Source organism: Aegilops tauschii, chromosome 7 (assembly GCF_002575655.3).
Source record: "Aegilops tauschii subsp. strangulata cultivar AL8/78 chromosome 7, Aet v6.0, whole genome shotgun sequence".
Lineage (NCBI taxonomy): Eukaryota > Viridiplantae > Streptophyta > Magnoliopsida > Poales > Poaceae > Aegilops > Aegilops tauschii.
In genome coordinates this window covers 376,967,694-376,973,353 of record NC_053041.3, presented here as the reverse complement: position 1 = coordinate 376,973,353, position 5,660 = coordinate 376,967,694, and positions in this window count along the sequence as shown.

The following is a 5,660-nucleotide window of genomic DNA, read 5'->3' as shown; positions in this document are numbered from 1 at the left end:
TTCAATCTCGTTACCGGCAAGTCTCTTTACTCGTTCCGTAATACATCATCCCGCAACTAACTCATTAGTTACAATGCTTGCAAGGCTTATAGTGATGTGTATTACTGAGTGGGCCCAGAGATACCTCTCCGACAATCGGAGTGACAAATCCTAATCTTGAAATATGCCAACCCAACAAGTACCTTTGGAGACACCTGTAGAGCACCTTTATAATCACCCAGTTAGGTTGTGACGTTTGGTAGCACACAAAGTGTTCCTCCGGTAAACGGGAGTTGCATAATCTCATAGTCATAGGAACATGTATAAGTCATGAAGAAAGCAATAACAACATACTAAACGATCCAATGCTAAGCTAACGGAATGGGTCAAGTCAATCACATCATTCTCCTAATAATATGATCCCGTTAATCAAATGACAACTCATGTCTATGGCTAGGAAACATAACCATCTTTGATCAACGAGCTAGTCAAGTAGAGGCATACTAGTGACACTCTGTTTGTCTATGTATTCACACAAGTATTATGTTTCCGGTTAATACAATTCTAGCATGAATAATAAACATTTATCATGATATAAGGAAATAAATAATAACTTTATTATTGCCTCTAGGGCATATTTCCTTCACATGGAACATCGTGCTGGATTAACTAGCTGTTATTTTCGTGCAGTTCCACTGAACATGACCAACTTCAACGCGTGGCTTACAAGATTTCACCTTTATATGTTGTATGGCCTTAAAAACAAGGGCATCTCCTTTCATGTATCTAGTTTGGTGTCTCAAGGTGGCAATAAATGATTCAAGAACCATTCGATGTATTGTTTTTGCTACTTCTTGAGCTTGCGTTGATTTTTCCCTTGAAGAGGAAAGGGTGATGCCGCAAAGTAGGAGGCACAAGCAAGTCTCCAATCTATGCACCTGCACAAACTAACAAACACTTGCACTCAACGCGAAAATTGGGTTGTCAATCCCTTCACGGTCTCGAACAAGAGTGAGATCTAATAGAGATAGGTATAAAAGATAAATAGAAGAGCAAACTAAAGTAAATATAAATAAATTGCAGCAAGGTATTTTTGGTTTTTTGGTTTATAGATCTGAAAATATATGATGGAAAATAGACTCGAGGGCCATAGGTTTCACTAGAGGCTTCTCTCTTGAAAGAAAAGACACGGTGGGTAAACAAATTACTGTCGAGCAATTGATAGAAAAGCACAAAGTTATGATGATATCCAAGGCAATGATTATGAATATAGGCATCACGTCCGTGTCAAGTAGACCGACTCCTCCCTGCATCTACTACTATAACTCCACACATCGACCGCTATCCAGCATGCATCTAGAGTATAAAGTTCATAAGAACGGAGTAATGCTTTAAGTAAGATGACATGATGTAGAGGGATAAACTCAAGAAATATGATGAAAACCCGATATTTTACCCCCCCCCCCATGGCAACAATATAATACGTGCCTCGCTACCCCTACTTTGTCACTGGGTGAGGACACCGCAAGATTGAACCCAAAACTAAGCACCTCTCCCATTACAAGAAGTACCAATCTAGTTGGCCAAACCAAACCTATATTTTGAAGAGAAATACAAAGATATTTAATCATGCATAAAAGAGTTAAGAAATACACAAATAATATTCATAGATAATCAGATCGTAAATCCACAATTCATCGGATCTCGACAAACACACCGCAAAAGAATATTACATTAGATAGAACTCCAAGAACATCGAGGAGAACATGGTATTGAAGATCAAAGAGAGAGAAAAAGCCATCTAGCTACTAGCTATGGACCCATAGGTCTGTGGTAAACTACTCACGCTTCGTCGGAAGGGCAATAGAGTTGATGTAGATGCCCTCCGTGATCGAATCCCCCTCCGGCAGGGTGCCGAAAAAGATCCCAAGATGGGATCTCACGGGAACAGAGGCTTGCGGCGGCGGAAAAGTATTTTGGTGGACGCCTCTGGTGGTTTGGGAATATTTGGGAATTTATAGCGCAAGAATTAGGGTTGGAGGACTCGGGGGGGCACAAGCCCTCATGTCGCCCCCTCGGGGCGCGCCTGGCAGGCTTGTGGCCTCCTCGGGAAGCTTCGTCCCCCTCTCCAAGCTCCGTGGATGTTTACTGGTCCAAGAAAAATCATAGTAAAGTTTTATTCCGTTTGGACTCCTTTGATATTCATTTTCTGTAAAACTCAACAACAAGGAGAAAACAGAAACTGGCACTGGGCTCTAGGTTAATAGGTTAGTCCCAAAAATAATATAAAATATCATATTAATGCATATAAAACATCCAAAACAGATAATATAATAAAATGAACAATAAAAAACTATAGATACATTGGAGACGTATCAAGCATCCCCAAGCTTAATTCCTTCCCGTCCTCGAGTAGGTAAATGATAAAAACATATTTTTTCATGTGGAATGCTACCTTACATATTTATCCATGTAATCTTCTTTATTGTGGCATTAATATTCAGATCCATAAGATTCAAAACAAAAGTTTAATATTGACATGAAAACCATAATACTTCAAGAATACTAATAAAGCAATCATGTCTTCTGAAAATAACATGGCAAAAGAAAGTTATCCCTACAAAATCATATAGTCTGGCTATGCTCCATCTTCATCACACAAAATATTTTATCACGCACAACCCCAATGACAAGCCAAGCAATTGTTTCATACTTTTGGTGTTCTCAAATTTTTTCAACTTTCACGCAATACATGAGTGTGGGCCATGGATATAGCACTATAGGTGGAATAGAATATGGTGGTTGTGGAGAAGACAAAAAGAAGGAGAAAGTCTCACATCAACAAGGCGTATTAACAGGCTATGGATATGCCCATCAATAGATATCAATGTGAGTGAGTAGGGATTGCCATGCAACGGATGCACTAGAGCTATAAGTGTATGAAAGCTCAAAAAGAAACTAAGTGGGTGTGCATCCAACTTTCTTACTCATGAAGACCTAGGGAAATTTGAGGAAGCCCGTCATTGGAATATACAAGCCAAGTTCTATAATGAAAAATTCCCACTAGTATATGAAAGTGACAAAATAGGAGTCTCTCTATCATGAAGAACATGGTGCTACTTTGAAGCACAAGTGTGGAAAAGGATAGTAACATTGTCCCTTCTCTCTGTTCTCTAATTTTTTCTCTTTTTTTGTTTGAACTTATTTGGCCTCTTTGTTTTTATAAAGTCCGGAGACTCATCCCAACTTGTGAGGGAATCATAGCTTCCATCATCCTTTCCTCACATGGGACAATGCTCTAATAATGATGATCATCACACTTTTATTTACTTACAACTCGATACTGGAACAAAATATGACTATATGAATGCCTCCGGCGGTGTACCGGGATGTGCAATGATCTAGCATAGCAATGACATAAAAACCGGACAAGCCATGAAAACAACATGCTAGCTATCTTACGATCATGCAAAGCAATATGACAATGATAATACGTGTCATAATAAAACGGAACTGTGGAAGTTGCATGGCACTATATCTCGGAATGCCATGGAAATGCCATAATAGGTAGGTATAGTGGCTATTTTTAGGAATGTATAAGGTGGGTGTAATACACTGGCGAGAGTTGCGCGGTACTAGAGAGGCTAGCAAAGGTGGAAGGGTGAGAGTGCGTATAATCCATGGACTCAACATTAGTCATAAAGAACTCACATACTTATTGTAAAAAATTATTATCCATCAAAACAAAGTACTACACACATGCTCCTAGGGGGATAGATTGGTAGGAAAAGACAATGGCTCATCCCCGACCGCCACTCATAAGGAAGACAATCAAAAAATAAATCATGCTCCGACTTTATCACATAACGGTTCATCATCGTGCATGCTACGGGAATCACAAACTTTAACACAAGTATTTCTACCAATCCACAATTACTCACTATCATGACTCTAATATCACCATCTTTATATCTCAAAACAATCATAAGGAATCAAACTTCTCATAGTATTCAATGCTCTTTGTATGAAAGTTTTATTATATCCCTCTTGGATGCCCATCATATTAGGACTAAATTCACAACCTAAGAAAGTTACCATGCTGTTTAGAGACTCTCAAAATAATATAAGTGAAGCATGAGAGTTCAACAATTTCTATAAAATAAAACCACCGATGTGCTCTAAAAAGATATAAGTGAAGCACTAGAGCAAAACTGCCTAGCTCAAAAGATATAAGTGAAGCACATAGAGTATTCTAATAAATTCACGAGTCATGCGTGTCCCTCTCAAAAGTTGTGTATAGCAAGGATGATTGTGGAAAACTAAAAATCAAAGACTCATATCATATAAGATGCTCCAAGCAGAACACATATCATGTGGTGAATAAAAATATAGCCTCAAGTAAATTTACCAATGAACGAAGACGAAAGAGGGGATGCCATCTGGGGCATCCCCAAGATTAGATGCTTGGTTGTACTTGAATATTACCTTGGGGGTGCCTTGGGCATCCCAAGCTTAGGCTATTTCCACTCCTTGTTCCATATTCCTTCAAATCTTTATCCAAAACTTGAAAACTTTACAACACAAAACTCAACAGAAAACTCATGAGATCCGTTAGTATAATAAAATAAATCACCACTTTAGGTACTGTTGTGAACTCATTCTAAATTTATATTGGTGTAATATCTACTGTATTCCAACTTCTCCATGGTTCATACCCCCCGATACTACCCATAGATTCATCAAAATAAGCAAACAACACATAGAAAACAGAATCTATCAAAAACAGAACAGTCTGTAGCAATATGAAAACTTCATATACTTCTGTAACTCTAGTAATTCTGAAAAAATTAAGACAACAGAGGAAATTCATATATCAATCTTGTGTAGAAAATTCAGAATTTTTCCACGCTCCAGTGAATTTAAACAATTATGTTACTGGACACAAATGTTTCTGTTTTTCAGCAAAACCAAATCAACGATATACCAAAGTATTCCAAAGGTCTTACTTGGCTCAAACACTGATTAAAACACCAAAACACAATTAATACAGAGGTAATAATGTGTAATTATTTAGAAACAGAACGAAAACCAAAAACATAAAAATAAAATTGGGTTGTCTCCCAACAAGCACTATTGTTTAACGCCCCTAGCTAGGCATAAAACATAGATCTAGGTATTGTCATCTTTGGTATTAAATCCGTAAGTTTACCTCATAATAGATTCATATGGCAACTTAATTTTCTTTCTTGGAAAGTGTTCCATGCCCTTCCTTAACGGAAATTGAAATCTAATGTTTTCTTCTTTCATATCAATAACTAGCGGATGCACCCGCGCATTTGCGCGGCTAGACTTTGGTCAATTTTTTTATCAAAGTTAAATTTATATTTGTATTGAAGTCCCCATATTTTTTTATCTTCTCACCGTTATTTTAGTTTTGGTTATCTCCTTCTATTTTTTAGGTTCCTCAGCTTTTTTGTTCCCTTTCTCGCCTATCCACTAAATGGTCCTAATCCATGAGAGCAACAACAAATGTGTATCAATGTTGTAATAATTCAAATAAGATATATCTAAAAAATTCCTTACAATATACTGGTTATAGAGTTTTGACTTGCCATAGCTATATTTTTGTTTTCATATTTGTATTGTCACAAATTTCAATTAGGTTTATATATTTGAAATTA